The sequence below is a fragment of the Lepus europaeus genome, unplaced genomic scaffold, assembly GCF_033115175.1.
Source record: "Lepus europaeus isolate LE1 unplaced genomic scaffold, mLepTim1.pri SCAFFOLD_34, whole genome shotgun sequence".
NCBI classification, from domain to species: domain Eukaryota; kingdom Metazoa; phylum Chordata; class Mammalia; order Lagomorpha; family Leporidae; genus Lepus; species Lepus europaeus.
Genome location: NW_026909213.1, coordinates 3,250,973 through 3,260,057, shown reverse-complemented (window position 1 = coordinate 3,260,057; position 9,085 = coordinate 3,250,973). Strand labels below are relative to the sequence as shown.

The 9,085-nt window shown below is 43.7% G+C and overlaps 1 pseudogene; it reads left to right on the top strand.

Annotated features, from left to right (window-relative positions):
* The first annotated feature begins 461 nt into the window (after nt 1-461).
* On the top strand, nt 462-8,141 carry LOC133754950 (KH domain-containing RNA-binding protein QKI-like; annotated as a pseudogene).
* The last annotated feature ends 944 nt before the right edge of the window (nt 8,142-9,085 follow it).

Below are 9,085 nucleotides of genomic sequence, written 5' to 3'. Positions count from 1 at the left end.
CACCCCAGCCCATTCAGAACCAAGTGAGAGACTGCAGACTGGGGAGAAGGGCCCAGCCTCCAGGCACTGCCAAGAATTGGGGCATAGAGGAATCAATAGGGTATTCCCAGGTGATTCAGCCCAGAGCTCAGCTACCTGTCCTTGGGACTGGGGAAGGGACCCTCAAGAGCAGCATGGATGGCCTCTCTGAGCTGGGTCTCCAACACTCAGGGTGGGGTCTGTAATGAGCAGCTGAATAAGGGGCAGCATGAGGGTGGGGGTGACCCCAGGTCTGTACCAGCAGGGCCTGCAGCAGCAGCAGCAGCCTGGGACCCAGCTGGGCCACACCCAGAGCTGCAGGACAGCACCACCCTCCTCCCCCAAGAGGAGAAGCCAGCAGCACCTCTTCTTTCTAGGCCTCCACTTCTCTAGCAAGGGAGCAGCCACTGAGGGGCATGAATAAGACTGGAAACAGCCCGAGCATGACAGCAAAGGCCCGTGGGAAGCAGCAGCCATGTCCTGTCCATGGACTCTCAGCCAGACGTGACAGGGAGCAGAGGCTGGTGCCTGTGAGCTGGCCCAGGGACACGGGAGAGAGACCTGGTCTAGGAGAGCACTGGCAGAGCCCCTCCTCTCTGGGCTTTCTGCCTTAGCTGTATACCATGGGGAAGCAGCCAGGGTGGTGCCAGCCCCTGGCCCTCCCCAGCTGCAGTTCTGACTTTGCTGTGAGTAACACCTTCTGGGACCTGGACAAACACACAAATCTTCTCCCCAGAAAGTGGCTGCTGCCATCCTACAGATTTCACAAGAGCAGAGCTGGGGTGTGGGAATGGCCCACTGCCCCAAGCAGGTGCCACACTGAAAGCCTGGCCCTGCTGCTCCCCAGCAAACTGTGCCCCCTCCCACCCAGCAATGCCAATGACAGCCCCTGTGTGCCACACGCAGATGTGTAATACCAGCCATTATGAGAATAAGGATTTTCCATGTCAGTTATTAATCCCAAATGCCTGTAGCAGCAAAATACTTTTAGGGTCATGGAAATGTTCTAAAATTAGATCATGCTGATGTACAAATCTGAAAGCACTAAAAACTACGGAACAGTGAACTGGAACAGGTGACCTGAAATCTGTATGTTCTTTACAGTGTCACCATTTCAAATAACTGTGACTCGTGTTTACTCTTGCATATTGATCTCTTTAGTACTTATATGAAACAAATGATCAAAATAAATTTATATTGTTTAGTAGTTATATTTGAATATAGTAACCGGGAAATACTTTAAAAATGCTCACCAATATGGAGGTTCTCTTTATTGTAAAAATGTTTTTGTGAGAGCCCTTATCCAAGAAAAAATCCCTTTGTGCAATTTAGTGAAAATCCTCACGGCTGCCCTTCATATGTCTCTCACCCACAAATAAGCACTGCTCAGTGAAACAATACATGAGGGAAGTCTCAAGAGATTCTGTCCCACATCACTACTGTTGGTTTTCCATAATTAGGTGTTTTTTTCTACATATGATGTCTCATCACACAGTGAGTACAAATTAGGGATTATGTCACTAGTGTGCTCTCCTAATTAGACAGTGAACACAAGTTGGAGGTAACCATGGTGGAAGGAAAGATGCAAGAGGACACTCATTTTTAAAGACTTATTTATTTTTTTTAAAGAGTTACAGAGAGAGGTCTTCAATCCACTGGTTAACTCCCTAAATGGCCACAACAAATAGAGCTGGGCCAGGCTGAAGCCAGGGGCCTGGAGTTTCATCTGGGTCTCCCACAGCATTTCAGGGGTCCAAGCATTTGGTCCATAGCCTGCTGCTTTTCCAGGTGCATTAGTAAAGAGCTGATGAGAAGTGGAGCAGTTGAGTCTTAAGCCAGTGCCTATATGGACTAATAGTATCGCAGCTGGCATCTTATCCCATGTTTTGCAATGCCAGCCCTTCCCTCTTTTTTCCAATGATTCTTAGAAAGCTGGCTGGTCTATAACTTAGCATGTGTTAATAAGGTAGTCTCTAAGTGAACTCTTTAAGCAAATGGAACAAGTCACACAAGATCAATGATGGAGATAATACCACTATAAACTATGTTTACTCAAACCCACAAAGAAATCTGATTTATACAGAGCAAATGCTTGAATCAAGTTCCTGGAAATGGATATGATATTTTAGAGAGGAATGTCAGTGGTCAACAATAAGCTCAAATAGAAGACATGGCATAGCAGGGGTGTAAGAATGATATAGAAAAGTAGAGTGAGAAAAAGAGAGGGAGGAGATGTACAATTTGGGACATGCTCAATCGGACTTGCCCCAAATGGTGGAGTTAGAAACGTGCCAGGGGATTCCAATACAATCCCATCAAGGTGGCATGTACCAATGCCATCTCACTAGTCCAAGTTATCAATTTCAGTTCACAATTGATCACTCTGATAAGTCTAAGAGTCAAAGGGATCACACAAACAAGACTAGTGTCTGCTAATACTAACTGATAGAATCAAAAAGGGAAAAAAATGATCCAACATGGGAAGCGGGATACACAGCAGACTCATAGAATGGCAGATGTCCTAAATAGCACTCTGGCCTCAGAATCAGCCCTTAAGGCATTTGGATCTGGCGGAAGAGCCCATGAGAGTATTTTAGGCATGGAAAGCCAAGACACTCTGGAAAAAAAAAACACCTAAATGAAAGATCTCAGTGAGTGAGATCCCAGTGGAAAGAATGGGCCATCAAAGAAGGAGGTACCTTTCTCTGAAGGGAGGCGAGAACTTCCACTTTGACTATGACCCTATTGGAATAAGATCAAAGTCAGCGAACCCTAAATGCTTCCATAGCCTTGGCAACTCATGACTAGAGCCTAGGGAGATTACTGACATGATAAACAAGAGTGTCAAATTGTTAAATCAACAACAGGAGTCACTGTGTACTTATGTCTCATGTGGGATCTGTCCTTAATGTGTTGTCCAATATGAAATGATGCTATAACTAGTACTAAAACAGTATTTTTACACTTTGTGTTTATGTGTGGATGCAAACTGATGAAATCTTTACTAAGTATATAACAGAATCGATCTTCTGTATATAAAGATAATTGGAAATGAAAAAAAAAAAACTTGGTTTTAAATTGGAAATTGCATAGAAAATTAATCAATTTTTTAAAAAATATCATGTAGGATCTCTATCTTTAATGTGCTGTACACTGTTATTTAATGCTATAACTAGTACTCCAACAGTATTTTTTCACTTTGTGTTGCTATGTGGGGGCAAACTGTTGAAATCTTTACTTAATATATACTAAACTGATCTTCTGTATATAAAGAGAATTGACAATGAATCTTGATGTGAATGGAAGGGGAGAAGGAGCGGGAAAAGGGAGCGTTGTGGGTGGGAGGGAAGTTATGGGGGGGCAATCCATTGTAATCCATAAGCTGTACTTTGGAAATTTATATTCATTAAATAAAAGTTAAAAATAAGAAAAGTAAAGTGATTGTTGGCTATGAGAATGGAAACTGTCTTTCCAGCTGTGGTTGGGGTGGAGGCTCTGAGAAACACACCAGAGAAACCTCTTCAGGTGAGGAGAAAGCTGAACAGAGCCCAGACATGGCCCTGAAGGTGAGAATGCAGGGCATGAGTAGTAATCAGAGCCAGAACATGCAGAGTGAAGGGAGTGATAGCCAGAGACAGGCACGTAAAAGTCATCCATGGTGATGAGGTTATTTTCTATTTGTGTTTCACAATGAACATTTGGATATAGTTCTGTGGTAAATGTTATTTTTTAAAATATTTTATACATTGTAGAAAGACAAGTTAAGTAATACCCATTATCTTATGAAAATATAATTTTTGTGGTGAGCAATTCGAAGATCTATTGTTTCAGCAATTTTACAACTCACAATACATTATTAATAAAGTCAACAAACAATACTATAGAGGACTAAAATTTATTCTTCCAGTTTAACTGAGATTCTGCTCCCTTTGGTAAGCATATCCCTTTTTTCCAACTCACCCCATCACCCCAACCTCTGACAAACACTTTTCTATTCTCTGTGAGCATGACTTTTTAAATTCCACATATAAATATTTTCATCTTTCTATTTATTTTTGTTGACAGGTAGAGTTAGTGAGAGAGAGAGAGACAAAGAAAAAGGTCTTCCTTTTTCCATTGGTTCACCCCCCCCCCAGTGGCCACTATGGCTGGTGCATTGTGGCTGGTGCTCTGCACTGATCCAAAGCCAGGAGCCAGATGCTTCCTCCTGGTCTCCCATGTGGGTGCAGGGCCCAAGTACCTGGGCCATCGTTTACTGTACTTCCCGGGCCACAGCAGAGAGCTGGACTAGAAGAGAAGCAACCCGGACAGAATCTGGTGCCCCAACTGGAACTAGAACCTGGGGTGCTGGTGCCACAGGCAGAGGATTAGCCTTGTGAGTCACAGTGCAGGCCTAAATATTTTCTTATACTTGGCTTATTTTACTTAGCATAATGGTCCCTCAGTTTCACACATATCATGGAAAATATCAGACTTTTTTTTAAAGGTTGAATAGAATTCCAATGTGAATATATACTACACTGTAGTGTTCAGTCATCATTTGATGGACATTCTGGTTGCTTCTATATCATCACTATTGTTAATAATGTGGAAATTAACATAATAGGGACAATAGTTCTTCAAAATACGGATTCAATTCTTTGGATGTATGCCCATATGCCCAGTTGTACAGGGTTATATGGTAATTCTATTTTTATGCCTATGCCTTTTTCAAAATGACCCATTTTCATAGCAACAATCACATTCCTTCACTTTAGTAGATTGGCTATTACAAAAAAAAGGAGATAACAAGTTATGGTGAGGCTATGGGGAAAAGAGAACAATTGCACATAGTTGGTGGGAATTTAAATTAGTATAGCCACTTTGGAAAAGAATACAGTGGCTCCTTAAAGTTAAACTTAAAACCAGCATATTATCTAGAAATCCTTCCTCTGGGTATTCTTCCAAGGGAATTGAAAACTTGATTTCAAAGATAAAAGATATACCTGAACTCTCTGTTTATCCCACTTTATTACATTAGTCACAAAATGGGAACATTAATGTTTCTCAACCAATGAATGAGTCAGGCAAGTATAATATTTACATATAAGTAACTTATCTTTATAAAATAATAAAACTACAACATTTGAAACAACCAAAACACTATTCTAAGTGAAGAAAACTAGATATAGAAAGACACTGCTTAATCCCATTTATATGTGGAATATAAAGTAGTCAGACTCATTGATATAGTGCAAGGAGTTGATGGTGACAGTTGAAGGTACCATGTTGAATTTCTGCAAGATAAATAAGGTCAGGAGCTCTAATGTACATCATAGTGACTGGAGCTAACAATATTGCATTTTATTTTTAAAATTTGCTAATAGGGTAGATGCCATTTAATTTTATTAACAATTATAACATTATTTTAATTACAATATTAAATGTGGCAGGAAGAAACTTGCAAGGTGATGGATATGTTTTAGCGTGAATGTTTTCCATGATTTCATGAGTGCATAATTGTCCCTAAAGCCATTAAGTTCTACACTTTAAATATGTAAAGATTTTTCGTGCCACTTGTATCTTAATAAAGTGACTTAAAAGAAGATGAAGATCCAAGATGGTTGAACAGGGAAATGACGTGCTGATTCTGATCACAGGAAGATAGCAGGAAAAAACTGCATTCTCAGAGGACAGTTGAAGAGAAGTCTGCAGTAGAAATTCTACAAGAAAAATAGAGATGTGGAGCAGCAAGGGCAGGCATGCAGCAGTGAGCAGGACATCACTAGCAAATCCTGAAGTTGGTGGCTGAATAGGAAACCATCTTTTTGGAGCCAGGCACCCAGAAACCAGCAGTGAGGAGACACTATCTTAATAAGGTGAGTAGAGGCTGATGTGGTCTCTTCATGACTGGGGAATATTATTAGAGAGATATATTCATGGCCCCACAAACCTTGAGTCTTCACTGAATGATTTGGTGAGAGGCAGGGGGCCCACTTAAGACTGTAAAGCTCCCCTCCCCCTCACTCCATCATGGCACCTGGACTCAACCTGCCAACCTCTATCAGTTAGGCAGCTGACGAGGGGAACACCACTGATCTTTCGTAAGATGGGGGTGGCTTGTGTGGCTAAGAGTGGATCCTCACTCACTGACTGTGGGGGACCCCCTGTGGCTGTGGGAATTCTTTGTGCAATAGAGCAACAGGGTGCGGTTTAGTCTCCGGGAAGTCTCTGTGTCTGCCATCCAAGACTCAGGGTTCTGCACTCACACTGGGGAGTGCATGGATCCTTTGTGCAGTTCAGGTGCCTGCACGGGTGAGGTATCTGGGTAACATGAGGCTGAAGGTATGCTTATCCTTGATTGGTTCACCTTGGGAGAGAGGGCTTGATGTGATCATGCCAGCCTTCATCCCTGCTGGTGACATTTACCACACTCAACTTGGGTGTCACCCTGGACCTTGACCCATACTCAAACACTGACAAGAGCTTCCTGACCCTCCCAGAGTATGCTCTGAAAGAACAGATACTCCACTAAGCCACAGAGCTATATTTCAAAAACAGACTACTTCAGATGAGAAAACCAACAAATGTTTCCATAAATGTCTAAAATAAATGTAGAAAGACAAAAATAAACCGCAGAAGCATGAATGGGTAAGATAATATGACTCCCAAAAGGAACACAACACCTCAGTACGGAAACAGAGGATGGAAAGATTGATAAAATGCCTGCAATTGAATTAAAAGGAAAGCTCATAAGTATACTCAAAAGCAAAAAAAAAAAAAAAGCAAATAGATGATATAAAGAAATCCATACAAGGGAGGGGGGGGGGAGAGAAGGAGGAGGAGGACTGGGCGCAGAGCCCTGTGGCAGCTGCAGAGGCACCTCAGCGACCAGCCCAGAGAGATCCAGAGCCCGCGGCACAGTGGCAGAGGCGCTGAGGGGGCCGACCCGCCCAGCAAAGGAGCTGGAGCCGCGTGGAGTGGGACCCCAGTCCACAGCGGCCAGCGCGGGGCTCACCGCGGGCGTCAGAGCAGGAGCCAGAGGGTGGGCCAGCACGGAGAGGGACCCGAGTCCAGAGTGGCCAGTTGCCGGGGCTCCTCCCCTCCATCCCTCCTCCCCAGCAGAGAGCTGCGGAGCCTGGAATATGAAGTGGGAAGGAAGTGGAAAGAAAGGCGAAGCCGAAACCCAGCCCAGGTTACCTGATGCAGCTGATGAGCGATAAGAATCCTGGGAGCAGCCTGTGGGACTTCTGCGGGGTCTTCAACCACCTGGAGCGGCTGTTGGACGAAGAAATCAGCAGGGTACGGGAAGACAGGTACAATGGCACATTAGATGGCAGTACGGAGAAAAGGAGTGCAGAACTGCCTGATGCTGCGGGACCTATTGCTCAGTTACAAGAGAACTTTATGCGCCTGTGAAAGAAGACCCAGATTTTAATCTTGTTGGCAGAATCCTTGGACTCACAGCTAAGCAACCTGAAGCAGAAACAGGATGTGAAATAATGGTCCAAGGCAAAGGCTCAGTGAGGCCTAAAAAGGAGGATCAAAATAGAGGCCAGTCCACTCGAGCATCCAAACGAAGACGCACATGTTCTAGTCACTGTGGAAGATGCTCAGAACAGAGCAGAAATCAAGCTGAAGAAGTGAGGACATTACCGGTACCTGCACAGAGGAAGACAGCCTGAGAGCCTGAGGAAGATGCCGCTGATGGAGCCTGCAATTCTGGATGGTGCCTACAGAGATGCCAACGTTAGGTCACCAGTCCTCGCCTTTTCTCTTGCAGTGACAGCCCAGACTGCCCCAAAGATCATTCCTGGGCCTGCGCCTGGTCTCCCACTAGCTTCCCTGCTACTCCTACACCAGCTGTCCCTTCCATAATGCCTTTGATCAAATGCAGACCGCTGTCATGCCAAACAGAACTCCTCACCCAACTGCTGCAATAGTTCCTCCAGAGCCCAAAGCTGGTTTAATCTACATACCCTGTGAATACCCCTACACATTGGCACCAGCTACATCAATCCTTGAGTGTCCTATTAACCCAGTGGTGTATTAGATGCAGTGGCTACTAAAGTTCAAAGGCATGCTATGCATGTCCATCCTTACCAAAGGATGTGACTGCAGACTGAGCTGCCACTGGCAACTAACCTATGACCTTCTGACTGCTGAACTCTTCACCCAATGATGACCTGACCATGCCTGCCTGCTGATCAGTTAACTGGTAATCGCCTTTGCTTGCCTGTCATCAGTGCAGTGACCTGAGGCATTTGTCCATTCGTCTTACCATCTAACCAAGCAAAAGACAAAGAAATTGCTATCCTCCAAGTCAGATTTTTTTCCTGCCCCTCCCCCAATTTGAGTACATGTGGTTCTAGAACCTGCACTGAATAGTAGTAAAGCAATAAGGCCCAATTCATCCTACAGCACTGACTGTCTTTTAATGAACCCTCTGAGTGAACGGTAAGGGGAGACAGATGGCTCTTAACTGCTCATTGACAGAGGAAGTCGCTGAGAGACTTCTAGGAATCTTTTTCTTCTCATGGTGAACTCAAAGCTTTCTTTGAGTATACTGTGTGATGATACATCACCTGTGAACCTTTGGTCAGGGATGTCATTGGTGAAGCGATTTCAAAAAGTTTTCAGAATTTGATATGGGGTTCCATCAAAGGGTAAAGGGGCAGCCTTCTCACATTGCCTGCCAGAATCTGAAGTATGAGACAAAAATGTTCCATGAGAGGAAACGTGACAAGGAGTTTGGAAAATTAGTGCAAAGTAAAATACTGCAACACTATTATAAAAAAGATAAATATCTGAGTTAAATTACTGAAGCTTTATTTCACATCTCTGTTAAAAATATATGAGAAAAAAGAAGCCCTTTATTTCATTAAATGATGTTTTCTGGTGGTTGTCAAGAAACAAAAGACCAAAAGAGAATTTTTGTTTTTATTTTTTATTTTTTAAGTATTGGGATAAGTCTAAAGAAAATAAAGTGCAGGGCCAGCGCCGCAGCTCACTAGGCTAATCCTCTGCCTCGGGCACTGGCACTTCGGGTTCTAGTCCTAATTGGGGTGCCAGTTCTGTCCCGGATGCT